The sequence below is a fragment of the Centrocercus urophasianus genome, unplaced genomic scaffold, assembly GCF_019232065.1.
Source record: "Centrocercus urophasianus isolate 14NV4802_14NV808 unplaced genomic scaffold, USGS_Curo_1.0 seq_16, whole genome shotgun sequence".
Classification (NCBI taxonomy): Eukaryota; Metazoa; Chordata; class Aves; order Galliformes; family Phasianidae; genus Centrocercus; species Centrocercus urophasianus.
The window spans coordinates 9,059,626-9,080,537 of record NW_024884711.1 but is presented as its reverse complement, the minus strand read 5'-3'; positions in this window follow the sequence as shown (position 1 = coordinate 9,080,537).

Here is a 20,912-nt window from a genome sequence, read left to right as displayed (position 1 = left end):
ATTGTTTTAGTAATTTTATTTCAGTAAATATCTGTCATGTGGGTGAAAAGGGCTGGATAACATCAGTCAGAAAGCTAAGCTCAAGAGGTCAAGACCAGTGGCCCTGCAGCAGGTGGTCCTTGTGGCTGTGCCATTGTTGCAGCAGGCTGGTGGGTCAGGAGGAGAAATGCATTAGGCTCGATTAACCATATACAAGTGGCTGAAACAATTCTGTGATTCTGTGAAACAGTTATTGGAATAACCAAATGATTCAGTGATTATTTCAATCAAGTAATGCAAAGGAAAATTTAGAGTGATGGAGAGGTGGATTTTGAGCATCTTACTGCTCAGTTCAGTAGAGGGACAAGAATAGCTGTGATAGTGAACTTGAGTGATTACGGGGAAGAAACTTGTAAAAGTATGGGAGGGCTTTGGGTGTTCTGGAAGTCTTATGTAAAGATACAAGTAGATGAGCTTGAACTGGTATTGATCTGCTCTGCTCAAAATGAGTTCTTACTTAAAAAATTAACCCATGTTAAGAAGTGTTTCAAAGTTATATGACAACATTAGCAGAGAGTTGTACCAGTGAACACTTTCTTAGATAATCTTTGTGTGGGCAGATATAGCGCTGGAAGTTTAAATACTGCAGAGTTGCAGAGCATCATCACAAATCCAATCTCTTTCAAGCACATGAGAAACTTAAGCAGCAAAAAAGGAGTGCATTATTCGAGGCCAACGCAGGGATCCCTCTGTTTTAGACAACTCTGCAAAACTGCATTTCTCAGACTAGAGCAGTATCTGATCCATTTCAATTCTGAATTCTCGTTCTTCTATTGACATTATTTTCCAGATGGGAGACCGAGGCACAGAAAGCCCGTTGATTTGCCTAAGCACTATGGGCCATCTGTACCTAAGCAGGAAATTAGATGTTTCCAGAGTCCCAGAACAAGGCTGTCATCATAGGGTTGTCTGTTTTCCCTGTGCCATGGAGATTCTTATGAAATAAAATGCCTTTCTCTGCTCCCTTGGGAATCTAGTTCTGTGTACTGAATAAATAAAGAGTGAAAGCAGGAACAGGAATAATTTTCTTTCCTTTTTAAGAATCTACAGGCTAATTAATTCTGTGTTCGTATTTCACTTTTCCCTATCTGCCTTCCACATTTTCTGTGTTTTCTTCCATGTTTAAAGCACACTGTCTCTTTCACATGTCATTCTTTCTTAACAACATAATACTTGACATAATCTGCCCTCTGGATCCTTTCTGTAGTTTAATTATGTTATCTTTGTTGTTATTGATTTCTGTTGCTAGGGGATGAGGTCGTGCCACTTCTGGCCGGTTCCTTCTTTGCAATTCAGCTGTACTCTGTTAACTCTTAAAGATTTCCCTCTTGAGAACACAGTGTGCCAAGTTTTGAAGTCATACAAAAATGCCAGCAGTCCCAGAGGATTATTTTTTCTGAGGGAAGATTGCAAGATTTAATTACAAAATAGGAGAACAGATAGCAATTTTGAGAGATTCTGATCTCAGTTGTTCATTTCTGAGAACAGAATTTGGCCAATGAACTTCGATTTTTCATCAACCCAGCAATATTTTTGTGCAACAGTTTGAATGCTTCCAAGTTAAAATATGATAGGATTTTTTTTTTTTATCAGCTGCACAATTCCAATTGAGTAAGGGGCATGTCCTTTTGGAATACATAAACTGTCTTTACTCTTCCTCAAGTTTCTGATTTTTATTGAATCTACATTCCATTTTCTCTGCAGAACAGAACTTTGTTTCCACAAAATGAAGGGGCTGATTTAGAACTTTTAAAATGTGAATAATATTCAAAGGAAAAGGGAAGGGTGAAAAAAAAAATGAGGGAGTGTTTTCAGAAACAAAATTGCTTTTCCTGTACAAACAGCTTCTGTATGTTTGTTTGTCTGCTTGTTTGTTTTTACAGGAATTTGAGATTGTTAGGAGCTGTGCTTTTGAGTGAGTTTAGTACAGTCATGGGGATTGGAGGGGACCTTTGGAGATCATCCAGTACAATCCCCCTGTGAAAGTAGATTCCCTGTAGCAGGTCACACAGAAAAGCATCCAGGTGTATTTTGAACATCTGCATAACCTCTCTGGCCAGCCTGTTTCTGTGCTCTGTCACTCTCACAGCAAAGAAGTCTTTCCTTGTGTTCTTGTGGAACTTTCTGTGTTTCAGTCTGTGCCGTTCACCCCTTGCCCTGTTATTGGGCACCACTGAAAAAAGGCTGGCCCCATCCACCTTAGATAACCACTTCAGAAACTTATACTTCAGATATTTATAAGCATTGGTAAAATTCTCCCTCTGCCTCCACTCAGCTGAACAGTCGTGATCTCTCAGCCTTTCCTTATAAGGTAGATGCTCCAGGCCCCTCAGCATCTCTGTAGCTCTCCACTGGACTCTCTCTAGAAGTTCCTTGCCTTTTTTTGAACTGAGGAGCCCAGAACTGGACACAAGACTTCAGATGTGGCCTCACCGGGGCACAGTAGAAGGAGAAAAACCAACCTGCTGGCCACGCTTCTGGTGGGTCATCAGCTTCATATGATCAGCAAACTTGCTGAAGGTGGACTCTAGCCAGGTCATCCAGGTCACTGATGAAGATGTTGAATAAGACTGGATGAGTACTGACCCTTTGGGAACACCACTAGTAACAGGCCTCCAACCAGACTCTGTGCTGCTGATCACAACCTTCTGAACTGTGCCAGTGAGACAGTTCTCAATCCACCTCGCTGTCTACTCATCTATTTCACACTTCCTAAGCTTACCTACATCATGGGAGACAGTGTTAAAAGCCTTACTGAGGTCCAGGTAGACATCTACTTCTGTCGTGAAATAAAATCTACAACTTCTGACTACATTATTAAACTCTCAAGATCTTAGTGCAGCATTTTACTGAGTACTTTGACTTCTGCTTGCCTCCTTAAGAGCCCCTAGTAGCACAAAAGGATTACAAAATTTTTCAGATCAGCTACTGAGACCCACATGGGTCACTTTTTGTTATCTGTGAAGTATCAAGTGGGAGCAGACAGGCTGTGCCTGTCCCTTGCGCCTGCTCTACTTCAGCCTTCCTTAGGCTTTGCACCTGGGTTTGCTTTGAGTTCCAGTTGATATGCTGTGTGGTTGGAAAGGGCTGCCATAATTGACAGGAGACTCTGCAGAGCACTACAACAGTTAATCCAGCAGCTTCAGAAAAGAATGAGATACAGTAACAGACTATTTTAAAGGGGTTTTTAGCACACTGCTTTATTGTGTCTTGACTGTAGTTTGCTTTCCTTGCCTGAGGCTTTCAGACTCCACTTAGGATATGGTGATTTTCACACCAGAAATTCTGTAATTAAGTAGGGCTACTTTGCTGTGTAGCAGGAGATAGAAGATTCTCTTTCAGATAGCTTGTGCTCTCTACCCTTGAAGTTACAGAGGTGTCTCCATGAGAGAATCTTAGAATTATGTTCCCTTGTACACAAGAAACGTAGTGAATATTGTATCAGAATGTACATTTTTACTTAGGTCTGCATTTGTGCTCCTGCTTTGAGCAAGGGACACTTCTCTTTCCCTTACCTAAAAGCAGATTTCTTTTAAGAAATACCTTTGTGCTCTCTTCTTTAGCATGCCTTTGACCTGCTCTTTTCATGTCAGCAATGAATACACAGGCAAAAACAGCAAACGTATCTGCCATCAAATTGCATACAGGCAAGGGGCAGTAGTCTCAGAAATTGATTTTTGAATTTTGAATTTTAAACCTGAAGTGTTTGCAACAGATGCTTTTTTCTTATTCCAATCTAGCATGGAATATATACGAAACTGAACATACTTGTGCTAAGGAAAGTACACTACTTATAGCATACATGGTTTTCAGACGAATCATGAGCCTGGTGCTATAAAGAACAGAGCCTTACTTTGCATGGAGACACACACATGTTCATATATTGTTTTCCTAACACTAACACTGATTTCTGCATCAAGCCACAGCACGGCCCAAATTTGAAAGCTAAATAACCCTATCACAGTAGCTGATGTGACTGGGTACAACAAGGCTAAACATATAAACACTGTTGTCTCATTGCTGGAAACCCGTTAGCAGCAAGAGGCCTAATGGGCAAGTTTTGCTTTTCCCAGAATCTTTGTGCCTTTCTTATGAGGCCTTGACTTCATGACTGATCAGCCAGCCACCAAGGAAAGTCATCCGTTCTAGACACGTGTCCTTTTTCTGCTTTGGAATATGCTACAGTGTGGTAGAAGGAAATTGTTACTGAGAAAATGATTCACAAAGCCATCTCCTGAGAGCAGCGCAGGGAGGAATTGTTGGGAAATGTTTATGTGAGCAAAAGAAAAGATATTGCTAAATGCTCATGAGGGATGCAGGGGAAAGCAGAAATATCTGCAGAGTGCTCTGTCTTGTTCAAACACAAAGAGCTGCATAGTGAAATAGCGTTTTGTTGTTGTTGTTGAAAACCCGATGAAATCTCACCTTCTGTTAGCAGTTCCCTGCGGTAATGCCAACCATCCTTTACAAGCCCTGTAGGAACAACATCTTTAGTTACAGTTATCAGACAGAGGTTCTCCTCTGCCTTCTCTTCCTGCTGGCATTGCTCCCAGATTGGACCCATTTGGCTTACAGCTTGCTCACCTGCATCAGACAATGGCATGTAAAGGTACCCCAGAGCACTTGGCTCCAATCTTCCTCAAGGTGAGAAAAGCTCAGTGACAGACATGCTCTGCATGCAAAGTCTCTCAGCACCGGGAGGTGTGGGTGTGAGGTTCTCCTTCGCATCAGTGGAGTCACGTACTAGTTCCTGACAAAGCCTGCAATGCGCTCCAATTGCCTGATTAGACCTGAAGCCAGCCAAAACACTGAGTACCTGCCTCAGCACCCTCTGTTCTCATGAATTTAGTCCTAAGCAACTGAATAATGTCCCTAGATTTAATATAATAAATAAATCACGCTAACAAGTGATGTGCATGGGAGAAAACAGGATGAAGCAGAACTGTTAGCATATTTGTACAAAGCGAGGATAACTGATTTAAACCATTTAAGTTCCTTTCTTGTTTAGAAAGATCTCGTTTGCTTCAGATCAACCTGACAGTTTAAATATACATCTGCTCACTGATGCTATAATCTGAGTCTTTAATCAAGTCCTTTGAAGCAGAACTTACACAGTGAGCACTCTTAGTTATATATCCATTACCTCTTACAGCTTAATTTAAACTCATAGTTTATACAGCAATATGGAAGTTTTAAAATATGAAATTTGCACCCTAGGGTAATTCAGTGAAAACGTATATTTACAGTGATAGCAACACAGAAGGGGATTACAAATAGCTTTCCTTTCCCAACTGCTGCTGCAGGCAACAAAACAATGGAATTAAATTTGGTTTTATGCACAGTCTGATCAGTTGATTCCAGGATTACTGACTCTCTCTGGCTCCTGTGGCTATGAATACATAAACCTGGTCGGTCCTGCAGTGCTGCATTTGTACTTCTGACATTGAATTAGCTCAGAGCATGCTTGATGAGGTGGGAAGAAAATGGTTGAAAGGAAAGGAATTAGGAATCAAGGAAAGGATAGTGGACAGACTGGGTTGACTGAGACTGGTACAATTGGATTGGAGTCAATAAGACTCTCTAGTTCGTGAATAAATACAAAATTTGGCTATAATATTTGGTTCGAAGAAAAATATTTTCATCTGTGGCCTTCCAGTACTTGAATGGAGTACATAAACAGGAGGGGAAACAACTGTTTACAAGAGTGGATAGTGATAGGACAAGGGGGAATGGTTTTAAAATAAGACGGGAGATTTTATGCCCCATCCCTGAAGTCATTCAAGACCAGGCTGGATGTGACTCTGGGCAGCCTGATCTGGTGGTTCCGACCCTGACCACAACAGGGCAGTTGAAACTAGGTGACCTTAGAGGTCCTTTTCAACCCAGGCCATTCTATGGGTCTATGATTAGTCCTACGGAGACTGAACGGTCACTTACTGGTTATTTATCAATATTGTTTCCTTTAAATAATTTTGATGGCTTCTTTGCAAGGCATCTTTGGTATGGTATTGCATATTAGTAGTAACAGTCTGCTGTGAAGGTAAAAGTGTACTTTTATTTTATCATATCTGTATAGCTTACGTGGTATACGCATTAGTTTCAGTGAAGGTATGATGAACTCAGCCTTATCTTTCTGATTCAGGCAAAAAAAAGTGACTGAAATACATGGCAGAGGCATTTGCGTTGCATCTTTGGGCATTTAGTATCATAGAATGACTTGGATTGGAATGGACCTGAAAGATGATCTGGTTCCACATTTACTGTGTAGACTTGGAACTGTGTTTGTTCTCAGTACTGTAGAGGAGTATCCATGCAGCCTTACGGTGATTTTGAAGAGAGGTATGTCAGTGAAAAGTGTAGTTGGTTGCATTTTAAGTTTCTTTGTCTCCTGGCTGCAACTGCCCACATCCAGTCATACTCTCATTTCGGTGGGGCTATATCAGTAGTGTTGTAGAATTCTTCTGATGAGAACAGCAGTGCTTCTCATAGAAATACCAAGGTTCTCCTGCCAGAGTTGGAAACAGGAAGCATTAAGGAGTTCAGTTTCCTTTTTTTTTCTCTGTGCTCTTTTAAGAACTCAGGCTTACATGGAAGGCATTGACCTAATCATCAAAGGCCCAGTCTTCAAACCCTTCCTTAATTTCTGCCCAGTACTTACTCAGGCAAGGATCCAGTTGATTTCCTTGAGTTCAGTATTAGCAAGAAAACAAATTAAGGACTTGGCCTCAGGTCTGATGTCACACACCATTTCCTTTTACTTTAACTCTTCATTTTACCAGGTAGTGAAACAGCACTGGAGGAGGGAGAGAGAGAGCTTGCATTTACAACGTGGGTTTTTTTGTTTTTTTGTTTTTTTTGTTTGTTTGTTTGTTTTTTTAAATTTCCTTTTTCTTTTTTCTTTTCCTTAACACAAAGATGTGAGGGCTAGAGAGAGGTTGAGAAAATGCCAGCAGTGTCATGAGCATGTAAGAACTTAGTGGGGAAAATTATACTAGCTTCTCTAAGCATGCAGAACATAAACAGTAATTTGAACAACTGATTTCCCATAAAGACTCTGCAGCCGTCTTTAGAGCTCTTTATCTTATCTGCTGCAGGTCGTGGTGGCATTTCCTGGCTTAGTGAGGACCCTAGAATGCTGCAGGATAAGTGCTGTTTCCTGCACTGGCACACCCAATAACTTCTGCCATGCACCCAAGCCCAAGCAGGATTTGTTTTTCAGGTATGTATGTTTTTTGTAGTGGACAAGAAATAATTTCATGATCACTGATATAGATTAAATTTATTTCCTACTTGAGAGTGAAATTATAGTCTAAAATGGACATAATTTGAAATACCAATTTCATTTTCCCCCTGTGTTGTCAGGGAGACTTAACTGACTCCCAGCACTCTATTTCGAGGTCAGAGGCTTAGGAATGAGCAAAGACTCCCTCAGGCTATGCTCCACTCTCGCATATTTAGTTTCCAAAGAGCAAGATGGAAAAAAACTTAGCCTTCTAGATCTCCTGCACCCAACTGAAAGAGCCTTGCCTTTTCCAATTCAAGTTAGCATATCTGATTCAAAAGACAGACAAATGCATGATTGTTCCATAGATATGTCTGCCTCAGTTGAATGTCATTACTAATACTGGAATGCTGTCAGGGTTGATATCCTGGAGTTTCTTTGAGCCAGATGCATTCTGTCTGTGCCAAGTATACTGGCAAACACACAAACACACACAAGTACACACTCACAAATATATTTGTGGCTAATTCCTAAGCAGCATAGCTGCTTGCAAATATGAAAGACAACTAAGAAAGCCAGGCTCACAATAATCCTGGGCACACCCAAAAGATGCTATTACTATAGAGTCCTAACAAAATTGTACAGCAATGAAATTCTCTGGGTCACTCTGTAAAAGTGACACTGATCTCTACATGAAAGCAGCTCACAGTCCCACAGCTCAGTGAGTGGAGTTTGGAGCAATGTGAAACTTGCACCTCCCCTTCAGCTAACAGGTTTCAGAGTGTTTTCATGCTGACCTTTCAAGTTTCTTTTATGCAAAAAGCTTGTTGGTAATTTCCAGTAGACATAAAACAAGATTTACAAACAACTGTATGCTCTGAAGTGGATAATTGCAGTTCTGTTTTTAAATGTGTTCAAATTTTGATAGGAAATGCACTAAATGGCCATGAGTGGAGTTTGTCGTGTGTTGCTTTATGCATCCTTTTTCACATTTTTGGTTATTCATAAAACTTACTGAGGCACCAAACGTGATGGGCTTCCCCCTACCCCAGCTACTCTATTTGATATTTCTATATGACTCAATTTTTCTCAGCTATTTCTTCCTTTAGCACAATCAGCATGATTTAGTTTCCATTTTTTCCTTTGTTCTCCCTTTCCCCTAAACACATACAGCCCCAGGTACAAAAGATATTGAAGATTCTGGAGCTTCTTTGTAGCACGTGGGCTCTGCCTTGCCTTCCAGTTTGCCTGAAGGCTTCGTATGGAAGGTCCTGAGCTTCAACTGGTGTGAGATGCTGAAGCTCTGATGCTCTTCAGCAGAGCTGCAGCAGTGTATATAGCAGCAAAGGAGCTGCTGCTTCTTTCTTCAGCTACTGATTTTTTGAGAGGCCTGGACTCGTGCATGAGTCCATGATGAAGTGAGGAACAGCAATTCTATAGCTACAATGACATTTTAATGAAATGTGCTCAAGCATCACTGTGATATGAATACTAATCACACTGGCAACTTTGGGTTCCATCTTGCTTCTCTCCAAGTTAATCAGAAAAGTCTTGCTGCTCTTATAAACTAGAATCAGACCCTCCTGGAGGGTGTGAATAAACTCCTCACCAATATTTCAATCAGTTCTCAGCCCATGAATCATTCAGTAGTTTCACTGGTATCAGTGGGAGGACATTTTCTTGGTAATGACTCCACAATCAAGCACCCCATCTGTAATGAACCTAGCTCCAACAAAGAACAGAGCATTGATTGAAAAATAATTAATCTGCCTCACCAGAAATTTATCCTCAGTCTGATGACTCAGCTTTTAAACTGAATTTAGTACTGTGCAAATATCTCTCCTTTCTATTCAAAGGAAAACCCGAACCTGTTTCATCCATTATTCTGTTATTTCTGTAACTTACATTGTTCTATAGCAAGTTCTTAGGAAGGAAACAAACTTTATACAGGACTTTCACTCTAGCTGGGATCCTACCTGAGGATAGTCCTATTTATCTGGTCAACCAGCCCTGCCAGCCCCAAGAAGAAAGGGATGGATGGCTCACAATAGAGGATGTAATTCCTATCAGAAGGAAAATGGACAGTGGATGTTAAATTCATGGGATATGAAATGTTTCAGAAAAGGACATTGGCATCAGAACTTCCTGATTTTTTCATATTTAGGTAAAAGTTAATTTTATTATTGTCTTTTAATGAAACTGACTTTTATTGTGAATAAACTTCACTCACAGCTAGTGAGGAAATGATATACACCTATTTGACTCCAAAAAAAAGCTGTTAATGGTACAGCTTAAACCCAGCAAAAGTAACAAGAAGGGTATTGACTTCTTTTAAGAATTTATCTGTCTGAACTGCCACACCTTTGTCTGATTAACTTTGAATGGAACTTAAGAATCAGACCTTTCTTCCTGCTGTTGGCATGAAATGCTTTGTTGCTTTGACCAGCACCTGGGCAAAGACACTAGGCAAGCATGGTTGTGAATAAGGTGGTTCAGTATATCATGCTTATCACCACAGTATCTGAAAGTCTGCCTGCGCTGTTCAGCAAAGTGACTAACACAAAGGTTTCAATACTAAAACAGTCAAAAAGTACAGCTCTGAAACCTTATTTCAGGCAGATACAGACAGAACCAAAAGCATCTGCACATTATCCTTAATTACTTGGCTACAAATGATACTCAATTTCTCTGTTTTTTGCAAAGTAGATCTGACTGAAGAGGTGTATAGTGTAACCGTACAGCATAGAGTCCTGATCAAGTGTAGAACATAACAATGCTTTATCTCTGAATGAGATAATGAGGAAAAAAAAACAGAGAGAGAGAGAGAAAGAGAAAGAAAACAACAAGGACTTTGTGGATTCTTCAGTTTTCAAGCAACATCTCATTTAGCTGCATTGTTCTACCTGGTTTGCAATTAATAATATAGCTTTGGAAACTCCGAGAAGGAAAAGTTTTCAGTTTCTCAAATGTCAGCGCTGCTTTACTAAACAGAGCAGCGTTCATTCTGTGTTCTGTGTGGTAGTTCATCTTTTGTTGAATCTCATTTAGCATAGGCATTCCAGCCACATTACAAAGGGAAACTGATACTGTACAAAAAGTCAATTTTTAAGGTTGTTTTTTTTTTTCTTTTTTTTTTTCACTTAAAGCTCAGTGTGCCATATGGCTGTTCAGTATTTACCTTCCACACCATATTGCTGTCTCCGACTTAGTCTTCCAAACTTTGTAACTGACCATCTATGACTTATCTTCTAGAGGTCTTTTATGCTAAGAAGAGAACAAAAAGAGACTTTATATGATTTATTACAAAGCTATATGGGGAAGAACGGTTGAATCTTTCTTCTCAGCTCTACCTGTTCTCTATTTTACAATTGAAATCTGCAAAAGTGCTCGTGTTTTAGAATATTACTCAATTTTACTACTGTAAAAAAAAAAATTCTTTTGCTGAGTGTTGGGAGATTGAAGAAACTGGCAGCCAACAGCCTCTAACAGTCCAATCCTCTTATTATGTGCATTTTAGTAATAGTTAAGCTCCAAATAGGAAAATAATGCTTGGATTTTCCAAGTTAGACTAAATAATTCTGAGAACTGGAATGCTCAGCTTCACTGTATACACTAAGCTGTTACCCACAAACCTCTACTTCTCTACATTAACAGATAGTCCTGGTTGCTATACCTAAACCCACAAACTCTTTGTTACTTAAATCGTAACTATCAAGTTGTATTTCGCTTGTATTTTTCTATGAAACCACAACAAAGTACATGATCTTAACAAAAAAACAAAACAAAACAAAACAAAAAAAAAAACAACTAGCAGGTGTAGAATGAAGATATACTGCTGTAATGAAGAAAGGTTGAGAGAGTTAGACTTGTTTAGCTTAGAAGAAGAGAAAGCTGCAGGGAGACATCATAGTGGCTTCCAGTATTTGGAGGGAGCTTATAAGCAAGATGAGGATCAACATTTGACACAGCCTAATAGTGATGACCAAAAGAAGGGAAATTTATGTTAGATGTTAGGTGGAAATTCTTTACTCAGAGTGATGTGAGGCCTGGACACAGCTGCCCAGAGAAGCTGTGATGCCCCATCCCTGGAGGTACTCAAGTCTGGGTTGGATGGGGCCCTGGGAAGCCTGATCTGGTGGGTGGCAGCCCTGCCCATGGCAGGGGGGTGAAACTAGGTTGGATTTAAGGTCCTTTCTAACCCAAGCCGTTCTATGATTCTGCAATACCTATTTTTTACCGTGTGGAAGCAGAGAACTGAGATTTTTATATGGTTCAGGGCAACTGAAGAAATAATAGTCCATAACATTGAATCAACACTCATTAAATCCAGTTGAAGTTAGTCTAGATGCAAAATATGCTAAAAATTATTCGATGAGCTGCATAGATTCTGTGTGGCAGCTTGCATTAGCTGCTTCCAGGATTAGGGGGGGAAATTTTGTCTGGGAAAGCCAGTACAATTCCCTAAAGCTAACTCAGACTGAATTAGGGTCCTTTATGATTCGAATGTTAGCGGTTCAGGTTTTAGTCTGAAAAGTATTGGTACCTACCACAAGGATTTTCCATTTGCATATTGCTAGTGCATTTTGTACCCTACACTGAGATAAGAAAACATCCGATAGTGCCCAGCTGTGACTCTGAGGTCTGTGCTTGTTGAGGAGTCGTACCACAGGAAAAGCCCTGGGGAGAATTCTGGCTGACTCAAATAGGAAACTCTTCAGCACTGTGTGCTGTAACACACAGCCAACACGTTCACTAAATACACCACACATCCCACATTTAGCCCAGGAGCCTACACCCACTGTACCACGAGATGGGGAAATCCCATATCCACATATGTTGGCATTTTCCAGATGTATACCGCAGAAGAAATAGAATTTTAAACTGATAATGTGAATGTTTTGTGTATTTTGCCATAGTGAGTTGTCTGCCTTTCCATTCTGGTCATAACATAATTTCATGAGTTTCTAAATGTTTTAAATGTCTTCTTTTCCTTTAATAGGAAAAATCAATCAGAGGACTCAAAAGGTGCCTGGAAAATAGTTTCTAGTAATGCATGGTGATAGAGAGACATGCATTTTTGTAACTCAATGACCACTTCATAAAGAAGAAATTACTACAGACTTCCACACCAGTAATTTAGATGACAATACCAAGGTAAGGGATGTGGGTCAAACTCCTGCTCACGTTAGTGGGAAGATTGTCTCTAAAGAAAAACATCCTTTGAACGAAAAAAGCAAACCAGTCAGCACATGAATTTAGAGTGGGCAAACACATTCTCCCATGAAACTTAATTTTTGGACATGAAATAGCAAACATACATCAAAGCTCTTGCCCATTAATACAACCATAGAATACAAATCACTTAAGTTGTTAACTGTATAGGATAGAGCAGTTATTTTTTGCTGCCTCAGCACTATAGCAGAGTTATTTTGCTTCCTCCCCAAACTTTCTTCTTTAATTCTTTCTACTAACAAATTCTCTTTTAAACTAATATATTTCATCAGCCAGAACCCCCTCAAAAGAAATTCGGGAACAGTTGGAGAAGCTGGGATAGTAGGATGATTCTGTAATGAGCAACAGTGTTAGAGGAAGAGAATACATTGCAACCAACAGCAACCTCCAAGAGCATAAAACATCCCTGTTCTTATGCTTAGTTGTCTTCAGAGTATTTTGTTGTTGTTGTTGCTATTTCCAAGCAAAACCACCTGATTCTAACTTACTATCATTGTTTCTCTCTACCAGCATTCACCTCCGCAAAAAGCTTGCACTCTCAATTGCCTCTTGTATGTTCTGGGGGCAGCAGTCCCTGAATCCATCCATCCCTTCTCTAGGAAGAATTGCTTCCCTTAGTATTCTAGATGTTCTCCTGCTGGCACAGCCCAGATTGCTGCTAGCTTTCATCTCTGTCCCTAGCTGTATCCCAGGACTTCCATGCCCTTCTCCACAATTGCTCCCCAGTCAGGCAATCGCAGTTTGTCCTCTGCTGGGCCCTAGTCTATCATAACATAGAATCCTTAGATTTGGCAGGAGCTTCTAAAGGTCATTTAGTCCAACTCCCCTGCAGTTAAGAGGGACATTCACAGCTGGATCTGGTTTCCCAGGGCCTGATCCAGCCTTACCTTTGCAACCTGTTCCAGTGCCTCAACACTCTCACTGTAAAAGACTTTTTCCTTAATCTAAACTAAAGCTACTCTCTTTAAGCTTGAAACCATTTCCCCTTGTTCTATCATAACAGACCCTGCTAAAGAGTCTGTCCCCTTCTTTCCTGTAGCTCCTCTTTAGATATTGAAGGTCTGCTATCAGGTCTCCTTGGAGCCTTCTCTTCTCCAGGCTGAACAGCCCCAGCTCTCTAAGCCTATCCTAGCAGAAGAGGTTTAGCATCTCTTTGATCATTTTTGTGGACCTCCTCTGGACACACTCCAACAGGTCCATGTCTCTCCTGTACTGAGCACTCCACATCTGAATGCAGTACTCCAGGTGAGGCCTCACCAGTGCAGAGCTGAGGGCAGGATCACCTCCCTTGACCCACTGGCCACACTTCTTTTGATGCAGCCCAGGATACGATTGGCTTTCTGGGCTGTGAGGGCACATTGCTGGCTCGTGTCCAGCTTGCCATCCACCAGAACCCCCCAGGTTTTTTTCAGTAAGGCTGCACTCAGTTTGTTCATCCCCCAGCTTGTATTGGTAGCGGATGTTGCCTTGACCCAGGTGCAAGACCTTATATTTAGATTTGTTGAACCTCATGAGGTTCACCTTGACCCACTCCTCAAGCCTCTCCAGGTTTATCTGGATAGCATCCTGTCCCTTTGGTGTGTATCACACAATCATAAAATGGCTTAGGTTGGAAGGCACTTCAAAGATCATTGAGCTCCAACCCTCCTGTCATGGGCACCCACCAGATCAGGCTGCCCAGGGTGCTACCCAACCTGGCTTTGAGTGCCTCCAGGAATATAATAGAGGTGCTTCAGTCCTCAGATCATCTTCATGGCCCTCCTCTTGCTCTGCTCCAACGGCTCCGCATTGTTCTTGTGCTGGGGCCCAGGTGTGCATGCAGGCATGGAGCACAGCATATATCCTAGCTAAATTACCTGAGTTTCCTGTCAGGTCAATTCTTCTGTCTAGGTCCTTCTACAGGTAACCCTTCCCTTAAGCATGTCAGCTGCATGCCATCCCCTCCATTTCAGGTCATCTACTGAACTGATGAGAGTAAATTCGTCTGCTGCAAACCCAGGAAAGGCCCCTGAGGAAATGCACCTATATCCATTTACAAACTTGTATGTGTGTTACAAACTTCTTTCCATCACTTTATTAAATGCTAAAATTGTTCAAGTATTGAATTAGAAATACTTCTAAGAACAAATCTGACCAAACATGATGTTTCCAGCAAATTTGTTGCATAGTGGTTTAAAGAAAATAAAATTGCACTGCCAAGGTATTTTATAAGGCAGTAGAAATTGACGCAGTAATTTTTCATGTTATTTTAGCATTTCCCTATCCAAGAAATTTATAGAGTTGATGAGAAGTGACTGAGACTTCAGTTACAGCTTAATTCCAAAGTACATCCAGCAAGAAATACATAGGAGCATTAGCATGCCCAAAAGTGAGTTGGAGACGCACGTATTGAAACCTGTAGTGTGTACAGCAGGACACTGTTCAGGGAGATACAATTCACTCTGGTCTAATTTTGTTTGTGCTTATCTTTGAGCTCAACTCTTTGATGCGTATGTGGCCCTGACCTCAGAGTTTGCTAACGGGATATTTCTTTGGAAACAGCAAAGTGAAGCACTCTTTAAAGGTGGGATTTCTTTTCACTACCAAAACACACATGCATAAAAAGGCAATATGCCAAAAATGTCGTATTTGAAGGACAAGAGATGCAGTGCCAGAAATTCCCTGGCTTCATTACAGGTGTGAATATTGCTATGTAGTTTTTACTCGAAGTTTTGGCTCTGTTCACACCTAGTTGTCATCTTTATTCATAAGCTTAGAGATTCTGTTGAGTGTGTCGACCTTCTCAGATGCTGCTGTGACCAAACATGTTCTCTTCTGTTTTAGGAATATTTCTTGCAGAACTTCTCTCTGACAATAAGTTCTTGTTCATTTATTGGGTTGTTTTTTGCTGAAAGAATAGGACAGGTAAGCTTACTAAGAAAAGAATCCTTCCTCCTATCTCCTCTGTAGTTTTGTATCTGCCATCTTGATATGAGTAACAGATTAGCTGACACAATTGCTTTTCTTTCCTTAATAGCTTTGAGCAGAATTTTTTTAATTGTGGCCTACTACTCCTGGTTGGCTGTCTGTCAGCTTCAGCACAACTCTCTGGGCTTGTATACCATGGGAGAATGTGTGATGTTATAGATACCTAGGTACCTGAATAACTCAGTTTGTATACATAACACAGCTTAGCACCAGCACTACCCTCAAAAATTTAAGCAGTAGAGCTGTGATAGTCCAGCGCTAAGTCAAGGCTAATTAGCTCCCCCTGAGATGTCTGCTGCATTACTTGAAGTTTTCAACATCTTTGGTCATGCCTTATTTTTCATTGTCTAAATAGACAATGTGGTTTCTTGATGTCTGAGTACCATTCCTGTCACTGACATTTTGGGACCCCATTGATTGTAACTAAGAAACATCCTCCTGACTATTGCAATAAAGATTTCCATTCTTAAAATCACTTTGCCTTTGGTGCCTGGCCTGCTATTGGAGTCAGTGTATGGACTTAAGTAGCAAGACACTGAAGGCATTATCAAAGGCATACCAAGAATGTCTCTGTTGTCTGTAGATGTGAATGGAAACAGTACGAGGCTTTCTACTGTGAGAGCCACTGCTCACAGAGTGTCAAAACTACCTTTCCCAAAAATACTTGATCCAATGCCATGTGACAGTGACACTGGAATTATTTGAAGATGATATCATCACAAAGTTTTCATCTTGTATACTTAGTCTGTAAACATAGTAATGATAGCTGAGCCCAGCAAACTTTTAAAAGCCAGCTGCGAAAATGACTGTTATTGCTATCTTGGTTTTGCTGTTTTGGAGACTGTCATTGCAGTGATTTTTGCCAGCTGGTTTCATCTGGTAAAACAACTCTGGACACAAATAGATGAGGGGAAAGAGATGACAGTGGTAGCCACCAGTCCAGAGGCAGCTCAAGGTCATGGCATTCGGACAGGGTCCACAAGCCCTCTTCTGCTTGGGACCCAATTGGCCCAACTCCCACACAGTTGTGGGAGCCAACAGACAGTGAGCCCACATGATCCAACTTGCTGTCAGTGCTGGTTCTTTCACGTGGACTTAGTTTTTTACTGCAGTGAAGAACGTCAGCCAATGTCAATACTGTCTGACATTAATGCATATTTCTCTGTTATAAAGCAAAACGCAGAATATTACAATTAAGCCATTTTTACTGCTTATTTAATTTACTGCCCAGCTTAAAGGAAAAATCTCTTTTTTCCCTTGTTGGTCCCAAGTATATCCACCTCTCCAGGTGAAACATGCATTGCCAATAAGCCTTGTAACTTTCTAAAGGCAGTGTTGGCTGGTGCAAATGTACATCATCTATTTAAGACAAAAAGAAATAAAATGATTCTTGTTAGCTCAAGATCTGACCCCAAGACTGAGCAAGGACTTTTATTTAAATTGAAAGTACCGAGTGTATTATTGCTGTACCTCCAAGTTGTTTGTAAATAAGCCCCTGAAGTTAAGACATTGATGGTTTGAATTGTCTGAGTGTGAAGTCCAGATGCTATGCTCTGTATCTCCAAAAGTAGGATAGGACGAGGAGAAACCTAGAGTGTCTGCTGTACTGTTACTTACTTACGGAAAAGGAAGTTACTGTGAAGGGGACTCAGGGAGAAGTGCACAAAGCAGAGCAGGGGAATAGGAGTTCTGATGTAAGAGGCTTACTCTGGAGATAAGACATTGAACTCAGTTACCCAGTACAGTTTTACAATGGTCAGAAGTAGAAAGACTCCAGTTTTAACTGATCACCTCTTCTTAAAAAGTACTTAGGGTGAGCACATACACTGTATACTTAAATATTGCATAAGATATCAAAAAGAAATAGGCATCATTTGGCACCTTCTGTAATTGCTAGGGGGGAAATAGCAATACATAACTATCAGAAGACAGGGCGCTACACTTTTAGAAAGCTTAGATATATATATATATTTAGATGTATTTTTAGTTACATTTTTAATGACCAACAAATAAATTATGAGACATACGTTTTACATATCTGTCAGGTAAGGAATTTGAGATTAAATCATACATATTGATTTTGAGGTGCTAGACACACATTCTCTGTATACTGAGGAAAAAAGTGCGTTTGATGTGAAGCATGCATATAATTGCAAGTATGTTGGATTGTTCCTCAAAATACCCTGATCCAAAGCATTATACCTGAAATGCTTTGGATCCAACAGCAGACCCACCGCAGCTTATCAAAAGCAGACCTATATCCCTCACTCTAGTTCGTGTTACAAACGTCTAGTCATTAAAAACAAGTGCAGAATATTCTTGATTTTACCTGTCCTGTCACAGCTGACTGCAATGGTCTTCAACAAGAGCCATTATGATGTACGTGTGAATGCAGGCAAACATGTTCATAAGTGAGTGGTGACATATTTGAGCAATAGTAATAATAATAATAATAATGAAAATAACTACATACCTGTTTTCCAGGAAAAAAAAAAGTTCAACAGTTACAAGTATTGCTCAAAAAGTAATAGAATCTTTTTTCCAGACAAAATGATGCATGATTTTGGTTACTAACAGGATGAAAACAGCATAATCTTCAAATCATGGAATTTTCTTGTCAGATTTAACTCTGAGGGAGAAAGTCCATTGTCTGCCAAGCAAATGAATCTTCCCTTAAAGCATTTCAGATGTGATTTTTTTCTTAATGTAATAAGACACTATGTATTTTGTCCCCAGTTCTCTGAAGGGGATCTCAATGAAGCAATTAATATCAAACTGAATGACTGACCAACCATCTGCCAATTCCAGCACTTTCAATACAAATGACGCTTTATTCAAATGCAGACTCAGAGTACAGTCTGCCATCAGAAGAACTGATTTAGTTCAGATGGGAAGGCAAGAATTATATGTAATTATACATGCAGTGAAATTATACATGCATAAGACTTTGATGCAGTAGAGTCTTTCTCTGCCGCATTAAAGGAGAAAAGGTAACAGAAATCTTTCAGTAAATTGCATTATGTAAGATTCAAGTCATACTGAATCTTTATTTGTCAAGAAGTTGCCTGAGGAAGAGGAAAAGTTGGCTTATTACAGGAGGTTTTGCTGTTCAAACTGAGATATTTAGAGATGCTGAAAGTATTAAACATCCAAATCTCATTAATTTTGGTGGACTTGGGCAAAATAATCCTTGGACCACATTTAACTCACATGTTTTGACATCACAGAAGGCAGCTGCATGACAGGAAGCTGCCCAAAAAAGGGAGAGGAAATCCTGAGTTGCTTGCTTCAATAGAATATAAATGAAGAAGTCATTACAATGAAAAAGAAATGAAAGCTTGCAGAAGATATTTTGTGTCAGCTTCTGTCCGCTGATTTGGTGGAATCCTATAAATCTACTGCAAAGTCGACTGGAAATGCCATACAAGGTTTCCTATGGTCTTGAGAGAACCTTTAAGTTTGCACTATGTTTTTCCTCAATTGGTTTGCCTAGGTGCAGGGAGATGGGTTAGAATCTTGTCTTGAAACAGGAGCATAAAATCATCATGCAGGTCACCACTGCTATACTTACACAGAAAGCATCCCCAAGTCACCGTGCAGAATGTGTAGAGAAGTTACAGGATTTTTCCAAGTAGGACCTTCATGGCTTACTGTAGGGATTAGAGGTTCTGACAAAGGAAAATAGCACATTATCAAAAGTAAAGTAGAAGAGAGAGTTCAGAAAATACTTACCTTTTCCCTTACACTTCTTGTGAAAATAATACTTCCTTGCTTACGTGACATATCAACCAAGCTTATCTATGCACAACATGCATATCTGGCAACAAATACAAAGGACTCAAACTTTCACAGAAGTTGAAAGTGCGAGATAATTTATTCCTAAGTGTGTTAAAGCTTCTGCTTTGATGACACAGAGCCAGTCATTCAGAAGAAGTTTATTTTGAGTCAACAGCAGCTCTCGGAAATGAGTAAGTTGCAGTTTTGTACTTTTATGGGTAGAGTTTAAAAATATAACTTGCTTCTTGACCCAAATATGTATGTTTTAGTACTGGCTAAATATCTTCATTTGTTCACCTGTTGGTTCCTGTTCGAAGCACTTACTGAAAACATATTATCTGCATAGTCCAGATACAAGAGATGGAAATAATTTTCAGGAGGAAAATGTGACTAAGGTCAACTATTCAAAGAGTGCATGCTTTGCTGCAGAACAAACTGAAACTAATTAGCAGCATTTAAAAACAATTGATAGCAATTAAGTCAGCATTCCTGTAGTCAAGCACATTAAAAAGTCAAGAGAGCAAATATTTCATAGTCATACGTGAAAAACAAATGCACTCATTTTTAATTGCATAGGAGTATTTTAAATATACCTTTGCTTCTTCCTTCCCAGTTACAGTAAGCCTTTTTCAGGTCAGCGTGGATTGGTTTGTTGCTTTCAAATAAGCAAAGTGAACGGACTTCACTTTCTAGTTGATTTGACGTTACTTTTCAATTGTATTGGTTTAATGTGTGTGGAGGTAGAACACTTTCTGCTGATGCTCATCAGCCTGTCAAGCCCAAGGAAGTAAACTTGATGAACGTTAGATAGTTTAGATTCTCGAGCCCTGATTGTGCCAGCTGCTATTTTTGCTACTATTGTGGAGAAGAATAGAAGGCCTGTAGGACAGAAGTTAGCTTTTTGGCAGCTGCAGTTGTCATTTCTCAAAGATCTTGCTCCACTTCTTCGTTCAAATTGCACCTCCAGCGTTGTTCACAGATAACACTGTGGGAAAGTTGTTTGAAGCTCCTGATATTGAACTATACTTACTTTGTGTACAGCTACTGCAAAGGGAAGCTGAACGTTATTTTGTTGTTCTCTGCACCTTCCAGAGCTAGCTCTAGCCCCTAGATTTAGCTGCCTTGTTATATTGGCTTAGGTTAACATGTCTATGAAGACAGTGCAGTGCCTAGGAGGGTCAGCAGGTCCTGGAAGATTGCTTACAGATGGTGAGGGAATTCTGCACATAAGGCTGCCATTCTCCATATGTTTCTAGATGATGTTTCCTCCTTCTGTTGCTGAGCATGCCTGCAGCAGCAATGCAGCATCACAGAGGAGCAAGTCTGAGCCCAGTCTGCTGGTTCTTTAGGCTGACTTGCACTGTTCTTTTGCAAGATCAAAACCTGCCTTGACTGAAGGACAACACACCACCCAAAATGATCCATATCACTGCCACCCCTAAAGGTGTTATCAAGAAGACTTCCTATACGGAGAGAAACATGAGCACCACTGCATGTTTAGGCTGGTTTTGCATGTATTAAAAATGGAGTCAAAATGCAAACAGAGCAGATTTCCTTGCAGTTTCTCTGCAACAGCAGAGCTCTATACAGATGTGATGATGTGGCCACTGCTGAGAGAGATTATCTGCAGCTATCTCCCCATAGACTTCTTTAAAAAGATATCTTTTCCTTTCCA